The following is an 11,902-nucleotide window of genomic DNA, read 5'->3' as shown; positions in this document are numbered from 1 at the left end:
TCCAGGCAGTGGGAAGTCATGGCTCCAGCCTGACCTCTCCCCTCCTCCCACACCCAGCCCTGCAACACCTGGGTCCCTCCCCGGTCAGGCATGGCCCTGCTCTAGACCTATTTCAGGCCAGGGGAGAGGTGGCCCTTTGCTTCCTTGATTTCTCCTTGCTTCTCAGATCTCCCGCTCCTTCCCCAGCAACCCCTAGGTCCCAGGTCTGGGGTAGGGGCAAGGAGGAGACCATATTTTCCCCCTCAGGGCCCCATATAGCTCCCTTATGCCAGGAACAAGGCAGGGCCCAAGGGGCCCCTGGCTTGGGAGGGGAAACCGGAAAAATGGGTTTCTGATAGGCAGGACTATGGCCTGGGGGCCAGATGAATCATCAGTCAGCAGGCTGAGAGGGCTGTGAGCGGGAGCTGGGGAGCTGGGGTGGCGGGGTGGGGGAGCGGAGCGGGAGAGGGCTGGGTCCAGGCTCCAGGATGTGGTCTTGGGGCAGCGGGCTGGGGATGGGGGGAGAGGGAGGAGGCAGGCAGATAAAAGGCGATGAGGTCCTGGGATTCCACAATGAGGGTGGTTGGGGGGGGGGGGTCCCGGGGCGGGGGGCTCTGAGTTTCCTCAAGCTCCTGCCTGGTCCCAGGGCTAAGGCAGGACTATTCCTTTGTTTGTATTAATGATGAGGGCAAGAACAGGTCTGATTATTGATTGCTTACTATGTGCCAGCCTCCTGCTACACTCTCCACAAGCACTACTTTATTTAACCCTCACTTACCTTGTCATCAACCTCTGCTTCATAGATGTGGTCACAGGAGCTCAGAGAGGTTAAGCCACTTGCCCCAGGTCACACTGAGAAGTCGGGGAGTCAGGGCAAAGCCTCCTGTTTGGCTCCAGAGCCTAAGAACTCCCCTCTTTGTCCCACCTACCCCCACAGTCGTGGTTGGAGTGTGTCCTGCACCCACCAAGGCCAGTGGGATGCCACTGGGGTCTCAGAGTCCTTGGAGCTATAATCAAGGTGAAGATGTCTGAGGATGACAGGTAATCCCGCACCCTTAGGTACCCTAGCCACAGCGTCCCTAACACCAAAGGATTCTAAGCATTAAAAAAAAAATGTGTGGGCTTCGTGGGGAGGAAAAGAATGAAGCTGGTTCTTGCTCTGCGGGGAACATGCTGGGGTCCCCACCAGATTCAGGGCCTGGACTCTTCGGGGTTCCTTGAAGCTGTGCCATTTTGTGGCTCTGTAGGAAGGGCTGTGGTGTTTGTATATGGGGTGGGGGTGCTGGCAGTCAGCCCTGCTGTGTAGAGGGGGAGGGCCTGGTGCGCCCCTCCTATGCAGCCAGGGTAGGCCCATGGGTGGTGGGCGTGGCTTCTGGAGTCTTATCAATCCCTCAGGAATGTGTGTGGTTTTAGCAATCCCCATCCCCAGGCAGAGGAGTGGGGTACAGGCCGGGGCCTGTCCTGGCTGTGGGTGCGGACCCTGGAGAGGGCCCCACCAGGCAGGCTTGGGCTGAGGCCAGGCTTGGGGTGGGGCTGGCCAAGGAAGCTTCACAGTGATCCAAGGAGCGGCAGACATCCCCCCCCCCCCCCCCCCCGCCCCTCACCCCAAGCTGCTTCCCTCCCTGCTGCTAGGCTCCACTCCAGCCTCTCGCCTCCCCACCCATTTCTCCACGATCAGACTCAGCCTCTGGGAAGGCCTCCCTTATCAAAGCACAGAGCACCTGAACGGCACCAGGCATTTCTCTTCGAGATCTTGCTTCATCCTCACAACCTACCCAATTATGTATTTCTCATCACTCTTCTATAGATGAGGAGAATGAAGTCCCTCGAGGTTGAGTGACTTGTCCGAGGCCTCACAGCTACTGAGGGTCAGAGCCCGAGAGAATCCAGGTTTCTGACTCCAAAGCCGGTTCACTTTTCATTCCACTAAGCGAGGGGGTCGGAGGGAATAAGTCCTGTCCAGTCTGCTCCTAGAAAGACAAACAGATAGATACTCACACATCATGAGGGATGTGGCAGGTGCCGCGAGAGGCGCATGGGCTGTGGGATGCGGCCTTTCGTCTTGCGTAAATCGTTTCCTTGGAGAAAAGGGCATCCACCCAATCAGCGGTTCTCAACCTGTGGGTCGCGACCCCTGAAAATCCATCCTGCAGATCAGACATTTACATTACGATTCATAACAGTAGCAACAGTACAGTTATGAAGTAGCAACGAAAATAATTTTATGGTTGGGGGTCACCACAACATGAGGAACTGTATTAAAGGGTCGCGGCATTAGGAAGGTTGAGAACCACGGGCTCAAACCCTCTCCCCCGCATCCAGCAATAAGCTCTGTCAATCCACTTCCAAACTATAGCTCAAATGCATCTTTCTTCATTCGCACTGCCACCCTAGTCCAGGCCATCACGTGGCTCATCTAGTCTCTTTGCTTCAATTCTTGTTCTCTCCCCCCCCCACCCCCCCCCAATAAACATTTCTTCACCTAGCAATCAGGGAATCTTTGAAAAACACCAAAGATCATGTCACTCCCTTGCATAAAATTCTCCAATGATTCCCATTGCACTTGAAGGAAATCTACACTCTTGGCCAAGGCTTCTAATCTCTGACTTCTTTTTATTCTGCAGAGCTGCCAAGCTCATTTCTACCTCAGGACACTCGCATTGGCTGCTTATTCTGATGGGAAGAATCTACATCTTCACATGTTTGTTTGCTTCTCATCATCCAGAGGTCTTCCCTGAGCACTCTCGCTAAAGTAGCACCCACTTCTCACTCCCACTCCTCATTACTGTCTGTGCTATTACTCTGTTTACTTCCTTTATAGCGCTTTTCACAATTTGTGACTTTGAGTGAATCAGAAATAGACGAGCCATCATAAACACTAAAGAAAGACCAGCTTTGGTTCAGCTCAGTCCCTGATTGCATCAAAATGGTCTGTCACTACTACCTGTCCAAAGTAAAGCCCTAGCAGGTTTGGCTCAGTGGATAAGAATGTCTGCCTGTGGACTGAAGGGTCCCAGGTTTGATTCCAGTCAAGGCACATGCCCAGTCTTGGGCTTGATCCCCATCATTGATGTTTCTATCTCTCTCTCCCTCTCCCTTTCTCTCTGAAATCAATAAAAATATCTTTTAAAAAAAGCAAATCATTGTAGAACATGAGCCAGAACTTCAAATTATCTCTACATTTTTCATATACAATGCTAAAATTTAATAAAAAGTTACCAAACATACAAAGAGACATGAATTAAAAAAAGAAAAAGAAAAAGTATGTCATAGAAAGAGACCCACCAGAGACCCAGCTATTGGCAGTATCAGACTTTTCAATACAGTAATTAATATGATCAACAAATTAAATGAAACAATGGAAATTTTCAACAGAGAATTGGGAACTATGAAAATTATTAAAAGTAAATTCTATAACTGAAACATAAAAATTGAAATTAAGAACTCAGTGGATGGGTTTACGCAGATTAGATGCACTTGAACAGAAAATTAGCAGATTGGAAACAGGCTAAAAGAACACATTCAGCCTAGTCAGTGTGGCTCAGTGGTTGAGTGATGACCTATGAACCAGTTCAATTCCCGGTCAGGGCACATGCCCAGGTTGCAGGCTGGATCCCCAGTGTGGGGCGTGTGGGAGGCAGCTGATCAATGATTCTCTCTCATCATTGATGTTTCTATCTCTCTCTCCCTCTCCCTTCCTCTCCGTAATCAATAAAAATATATTTTTTTAAAAATCCAGACCAAAGTAAGAAAGACTAAAGGATAAAAAAATACAGAAAAGAATATATGAGACATGAAACACAGTGAACATGTCTAAATAATGTGTAACTGAGTCTCAGAATGAAAAGAAAGAGAAAATAAGGCAGAAATAATATTTGAAGAGTTGATTGTTGAGAATTTCTAAAACCAAAGACTTTAAGTCATAGGATACATAAAGCACTATGAACCCTAGACAGAATGAATAGAAAGAAAAACAAATTCAGAGATAAAATAGCAAAAACTTCTGAAAACCAGAGGCAAAGAGAAAACATGAAAAGCAGCGAGAGGAAAAAAGACATATTGTCTTCAAAGACTATGTAATAGGTCTGGCAGTGGACTTCTGCACAGATACCCTGGAAGCCAGAAGACAAGGGAATGAATGATAATCTCAAATGGCTGAAAGAAAATACTGCAAATCTAGAATTTTGTATCTATCAATACTATGACCTCTTCTCCTCCTACTCTCCCATCCACTCATTTAGTCATATTGTCTTTTTTGTTATTCCCTGTACATTCCAGACAGGTTCACACCATAGGCTCTCTGCACTATTTCCTTTAGTTGATTCATTCTTCTCTCAGATATTCATATGGCTATTGCCCTCATCACTTTCAAGTCTTTTCTCAAATGTCACCATTTCAATAAAGTTTACCTTGAACACCTTATTTGAAACTGTAGCCTACTTACTCCTGATCCCTCTTCCCCAAATTATTTCTCTCTATACATTATTACCTGCTGACATCTTATATGCTTTCATTTTTGGTTGTTGCCTCTGATGTAAATATAAGCTGATAAATGCAACCGATTCATTTAAAATAACATCAGCTATTTTTCATGAGGAAGGTCATTAAGGGTATTTAGTTTGCTATGATGTCATACTTGTTTACCCTTGTTCTGAGTTTTCCCTGTGTAATTTATTTTAGGATAAGCCTAATCCTCTTTGGAATTGGACGGAGAAATAGAGAAACCAATATGTGTTTAAGTATGGATGTTTTCAGTTGTAATTGACAGAAAACCCAACTAAAGTGACTAGAGAATAAAGATACTTATTATTTCGCAGTCTCATTGCTGTGCAGTCTCCCTAGAAGACATGAAAATATCTTGCTGAGGAAGGATGAGCTCTTCTTTGCACCTCTTCTGAAGTGCTAAGAAGCTCCTTTTCTGCAGTACACCCAGCAGCCCCCTTCCTGTCTCATTGGCCAGAATTATATCACTGGGCCACTCCAAAGCCCTTTCCAGGAAAGGACAATGGATTCTTGTGATTGGCTCATGTGCTGTGGTGGGCGGGGTCCAGACCCAGGAAGCAGACGGCTGCTGGATACCTAACCAAAACCACGGTTCTGTTACTGAAAGGAGTGCTGTTGGGTGGATAATCCATAGCGTCTCTTCCACAGCATTTCTCAGTTTTTCCTTTAAAAAATTTTTTTTATTGATTTCAGAGAGGAAGGGAGAGGGAGAGAAAGATAGAACATCAGTGATGAGAGAGAATCATTGATTGGCTGCCTCTTGCACACACCCTACTGGGGACTGAGCCCACAACCCGGACATGTGCCCTTGACTGGAATCAAACCCAGGACCCTTCAGTCCACAGGCTGATGCTCTATCTACTGAGCCAAACCAGCCAGGGCTCAGTTTTTCCTTTTAAAATCAGGGGCACTGACCTCTTTTCCTTTAGGTTGTCAAATTTTAAAAATGACAAGAGCCAACACAACAGTAGCCGGGTGAACGCCGTGTCTTGAATCATAAGTGCATAGGTCATACAACAGAGTTGCATCTTATTGGTCTAATCGATACTGAGGTTGCATCTGTTTGGTTAATTCTTAGTACCAGAAATCCTTATATAGAAGTATAGGCACCTGCTTTTTTAAAGAGTCACTTTGGAGCACAAAAGGGTAGGAATTACTATTATTACTATTTTTTGTAAATCAAAAGTATACCTATTCTTTTGTCACATCAGCAAAATATATATGTTTTGGTGTGCCGCAGAACTTTAGTAATTAGTTCGTGTGTGCCATGAAATGAACAAGGTTGAAAATCGCTGATCTAGGCTCTTGCCACAGCGATTTAAAACATCAATTTTGATTATTTCCCCCCAATATAAAAGTAATACATGCTGCTAATGAAAAACTTAGAAAACAGATTAATGAGGGGGAAAGGGGTATAACGCCACCCACATGCCTACCCTGTAGATAGCGATAAGCACTATTTACATTTTGAAGTCTTTTCCTGCCAGCTTTCCCCCTTGTGCACAAGCTATTATGTTCATTACATACGGGTGTGCTTCTACTGACTCTCCAGATGAATGCTCTCCTTTGGGGGGGGGGGGGAACCCTATAATCACAGCATCTAATGTTAGGATTTACCGTGTAACTTAAAGCATGTTATTTAACCGGTCTGTGCCTTTGTTTCCTCACCTGTAATATGGGAATGCTATGGCTATCTACCTCATGCGTAGGTTGTCAGGGTTAAATCTGGAGAGTGGACGTGGTAAGTGCTCAATGCGTCAGATACCATCACTGCCCTTGCTGTTTCTGAGCACTCAGCCAGTACCAGGCCCCATTCCCAAAGCCTTACTCGCGCACCGACTCCGGGCATCCTCTCCACCACCCTGGGAAGTAGGTGTGGCTGTAATTTAACACGAGGACCTGCAGAGGCGTCAGTGGTTTCACAAAGGGAAGGGGAAGCAAAGCCGGCGACGGTTCTCTCCGGCCTGCGGGGAGGGGGGGGGGGGGGCCGTGCTCCCACCATCTGGAGGAATCATACTATTGAAGACAATAGCTGTGCTCCCCAAACGCTCCACATCCGCCGGGCCCAGGGCTGAGTGTGTGCACGCGCAGGCGTTCCTCCCACTGCGCCCGTTTTCATAACCTGAGCTGTGCGTAGCTTGATGGATCAATTAGGGAACACAATTTGCATCCTGCGGCTTGCGATTGGTTAGACACCGCTGCAAGCTGGAAGCAGCCGGAAGGAAGCGGAGGCTGGGCTGCGGTGCGGCTGCCCGCAGCGGCTGCGTCTTGCTTTGTTTATCCTAACAATGGTTGCTTCTCAAGGTGTGTTACGATGGCGCTGGAGGTGACAGGAACGGGCAGGCCAGCCAGTGCTCCAGAGGAGAATCTGGATGCAATCAAAACCCCGGCATGCTTAGGGATGTTTAACACTCGTAGCTGTACGCACATTGCTCTGCCAAACGCCTTTATTATTAAGATGTCAGCAAGAAAAATGACTTTGCAGTGGCTTGACTGAAATTCTCGCATCCAGCTGTTTTCACATTTGTTTTTTGATGAATTTCAACACAGCAACACATAACAGTGATCTTTGTTAACCTTTACGGAGTTTACTCTGTGTCAGACCCTGTGCAAAGAGCTTTATATACTAACTAGAGGCCCGGTGCAAGAAATTCGTGCACTTGGGAGGGGGGGGTCCACCAGCCTGGCCTGTGCCCTCTCACAGTGTGGGAGCCCCCCATGATTGATCGCCCCAAAGAGGTAGGCACCACCCACCCATCTGGGGCTCCTTGATGGATTGCCCCAAAGAGGTAGGCTAGAGCCGGGGGTCCCGCCTCTGCACCGCACACAGTGTCAAGCCCCCACCCACCCGAGTGTGCCTCACACACAGCCCTGCCCACCCGCACACGCCTGCTGCACACCCAGCCTCCTGGTGATTGCTTGTTAGGGCGTAAGGGCATCACGACCACATAGGCTTTTATTATATAAGATACACAACCTATTTAGTCTTTACAACTCTCTTTGTTACTGGCTCCATTGTACAGATGTGGAAACTGAGGCATAGAGAGATGAGGCCATTGCTCAATGTTACATTAGAAGGAAGCAGAACTAGGAGGAGGCAGAGCTCGCTGGGTTTCAAACCCATACAGTCTGGCTCGGGCCAGAAGCCCTACCCATGTGCTGTACTACTGGACTGTCGATAGTGTGCGGGTTCCTAGTTCTTGCATGATGGTCGAATGGGCTGCATGATCTCATTGAGTTTTCCTGCCAGTCCCAGAGACAGCTACCCTTATTTTTGCTGTTTCCCAGTGATGACCAAGGCATAGAGAATGTCAAGCAAATTACATTTGAGAACTCACACAGGCAGTAAGTGACTGAGTCTGAATCAAAACAAGTGCCAAACCCAAGTCCTTGACCTCCCGACCTGGGTCAAGTCCCCCTGCTATTTCCTCTTCCAGCATCAGGTGCTCGTCAGTCCACAACTGACCATGGTTGCCATTTCACACATACCTGATTTTCTCCACAACTAGGAGGTAAATGCTGTGAGGGCAGGGTCCATGTTGAGTTTTGCTCATTGTTTGTCCCCGCCACAAGTGCCCAATTCATATTGGTGGATTGAGCCCTGGCCAGTTTGGCTCAATGATTAGAGCATCGGCCTTTGGACTGAAGGGTCCCAGGTTGGATTCCGGTCAAGGGCACATGCCTAGGTTGCGGGCTTGATCCCCAGTGGGGGGCGTGCAGGAGGCAATCAATGATTCTCTGTCATCATTGATGTTTCTATCTTTCTCTCCCTCTCCCTTCCTCTCCGAAATCAATAAAAAAAATATTTTAACAAAATATTTGCAGATTGAATGAGTAAATGATGGATTCTGTCAGAGGCACTGAGCTAGACCCAGGGGGCCCAGGGGACACACTCCAGCTCCCTCAGCCCCTTCGAGGTGATTTGTAAGCTCCGGGCTTTGGGCTCAGCCTGACCTGACCTCCAGGGTCATAGCATGATTTCAGCCCTTGAGCTCACCAGCAGGTGGGGGACAGAATTACCTTTACTGTCCTGAGCCACAGATAATGAATTCAGGTCCTTGGAGTCACAGATAATGTTAATGCCTCACCAAATCTATCCCCCCTTCTTCCCTGTTAGAAAGACCTGTTTTGTTTGGGTCCTGCCCCCTTGAGGCCAGCAATCAGGAGACAAGTCCATCCTCAGCCCTGGGATACATATTGTGATTGGCCTAAGTGAGTCATGGTCATTATATCCCCTTTGCCAGTATTGGTTAGCGAAAGGTTTATGATCTAATCCCAGCCAATGAGACCAGAGAGGAAGTCTGGTGAAGAGGCGTCCAATAAAGGTTTTCGTCCTTTAAAGATGAATAAGAGGAAATGCCTCTTCATTGAACATGGTCATGCGGATGATGGCAGGCCCTGCTGCATCTGTCTTGTGACCATGAGGCAAGCCATTGCCAACATGGGAAGGAGGCTGCCACCTCTTTGAACACAACATTGAGCCACTGAATTTCTGAATTCTAGAACGTCTCTCCCTTGTTTGTAAGAAAATGAACTCCTTAAGGCTTAAGCCATATTGAGTTGGAATTTCTGTACCTTGCTGCTCAAAGCCTCTGGTGTGGCACACAGGGAGCCTCTGGCTCCTGTAGCATTTGTCTAGCTGTTCAGCTGCCTCTTTGCATTTTGGTTCCTCATGGGTTTGTTTGGTTTTTGGGGGCTGGGGGGTGGGGGTGCTGGAAACTAACATTTGTGAGGTTTCTACTACAAATGCATTGTCTCATGTCTTCCACTGAATAACAGCCGGGCCTGTAAAGTAGGTTCTTCTACCCCCAGTTTACTGATAAGGAAACTGAAGTGCAATCAGGTAAAGTGACCTGTCCAGGGCTTCACATCTCGGCTCCCTCATGCCCACAGGATAAAACCCAGACTTCTAACCATGTCATTCAGTGCCTGTCAGGATCCTGGGTTCCTTCTACCTCCAAGTCTCCCTGCTCAGCACTCCCCACCTCACTCCAAGCTCTGGCCAGACAAAAACTTCCTTCAGTTCCTCTGGACACCCTTTGCACAGGTTGCTCCTTGAGGCCAGCCGAGGGCAGTCCATTTCCTTCTGGCCTGACTCCTCACTCTCTAGGCATTGGTTTTGCTGTCACATCCTCTCTGAAGCTTTTCCTGGCCACCCAAACTGGCTTTGGCCTGCCCTTACTCTGCACACCAGCAATGCCCTATACCTCCCTCACCCATCCCCACTCACACTTTATTATGGAGTCCTGCCTGTGAGTTCTGGAGGTTTAACAGGGCCGTGTGGTGCAGTGGTCAAGAGCATGGATGCTGGCACCAGAGTTTGACTGCTGGCTTCTGCACTTCCTGACTTTGGGACTATGGTGTGTCCTTTCCTCTCTCTGTGACTCTATTTCACTCCCCATAAGATGGGGATATTTAACAGGTTCTACCTTGCACAATTGTTGTGGGGCTTAAATAAATTCATTCACATAAAGTACTTAGAACAGTGCTTGGCACATAGCAAGTACTCAATTAATTTTGCCTATTTTTATTATCTCTGTACTCAAAGCACTTGGCACCTACCAGACATTCAGCATGTATTTGTTGGATGCATTAATGGACCAGTTGTGATGGTTAATTTTGTGTTAACTTGACTGGGTCATGAGATGCCCAGATAACTAGTTAAGCATCATTTCTGGGTGAGTCTGTGAGGGTATTCCAGGAAGAGACTAGTATCTTAATTGTTGGACTGAGTAAAGCAGATTGCCCACTCCAGTGAGGCATCATCCAATCTGTGGGGGATCGGGACAGAGCAAAACGGTGGAGACAGAGTGAATTCGCTGTGTGCCTGAGCTGCACTCAGACTGGGATGGACGCCACTGGCTCTCCTGGATCCTGGGCCTTTGGACTTGGGCTAGAATGACACCATCAGCTTTCCTGGGTCTCCAGCAGATCACGGGGTATTTCAGCCCCACAGTCTCATAATGAGCCAACTCTATCTATCGATCTATCTATCTATCTATCTATCATCTATCTATCTATCTATCTATCTATCTATCTATCTATCTATCTGCTGTCTGTTGGTTCTGTTTCTCTGGAGAACCCTGGCTGAGACAGTGGTAGAACTCAGGCAACCCACAACACAACCCTTTGGGCACTGATGTGGCCTGAGGTTAAACATGATATATATATTGATTTCAGAGAGGAAGGGAGAGGGAGAGAGAGATAGAAACATCAATGATGAGAGAGAATCCATGATCGGCTACCTCCTGCATGCCCCACACTGGGGACTGAGCCCACACCAGGTCATGTGCGCTGACCAGGAATCGAACCATGACCCTCTGGTTCATAGGTCGATGTTCAATCACTGAGCCACGTTGGCAGGGCAAGGTTAAACACTCTTGAGTCAGACACACTTGGGCTCGAATCCTAGCTATGTGACCTTGAGCAAGTTACTCCCCCTCCTGTGCCTCCCTTTCCTCAGCTGTAAACTGAGGAAACCAGTCCCTACCAGGAAGGATTGTTATGTCTATAAAAGATGTGCCTGGCACAGAGCCCAGCGTATAGTAGGGGCTCAGATACCTTAAGTTTCCTTATCCCCACCCCATGTCATAGTTTTTGCCAAGGGCCACATCAGAAGAAAGGATGTTAGAAAATTGGCTTCTGGCCACTTAAAATCTCAAAGGATAAAGTCGCCTTTGTGATTTAAAGACCCACTCCCTACCCTGTGCTGTCCGGGTTCCCCTCCCCGCCATTCTAGGGCCTTTGAACTTACTTGGCTGGGGCAGGAAATGGATCCCCCACAGCAGAGAGAATGGAAAGAGCCAAAGAGCTGACCCTCCCTGCTGGCTTCCCACTGAGGGAGGGGAAACAGGAGGAGCATTGAGGAGTGGAGGGGGCCCTGGGCAAGCATTGCTGCCTGGACACTGGTCCTCAAGGCCCGCCCCCCCCCCCCCCCCCCCCCCCCCCCCGTCCCCACTCCCTGTCTGACCTTGACCAGACTCTGTGCCTCTCAGGGCCCCATCGGCCCCATCTGTCCAATGGGGTTGGGCTCTGCGACCTTTGAGGTCCTTCTGGAGCAGGCATTCTGGGATGCAGGAAGTGGGACCCTGAGCTGCCATGGAGATCAAAGAGTAGCTTCCCAGAGGAGGCCTCGCAGCTGCCTGCCCCCTGGAGCAGCTCTGGGCTTCCTGCTCTGCACGGAGCCTGCTGTGCAGCTCTGGGAACTGGGGAGGCCTCAGCCAAGGTTGGACCCTGACTTCCTCCCTCCCCGCCAGCCCTCACTCTCCCCCAGTCCTGAGCTGTAGTTTGAGATACTTGACTCCATTTTCCTCGGTTAGCCACCTGGCATGGAGGCCAGCTGGGATGAACAATACCATGCTGTGTATTCTTCAAGCTTAATTCACAGGAAATGACTGTGCCTTAGGACACTGGGAAATTC

Source organism: Myotis nattereri (genome assembly GCF_964212035.1).
Source record: "Myotis nattereri genome assembly, chromosome: 3".
Classification (NCBI taxonomy): domain Eukaryota; kingdom Metazoa; phylum Chordata; class Mammalia; order Chiroptera; family Vespertilionidae; genus Myotis; species Myotis nattereri.
This window is presented reverse-complemented; position numbering follows the sequence as displayed.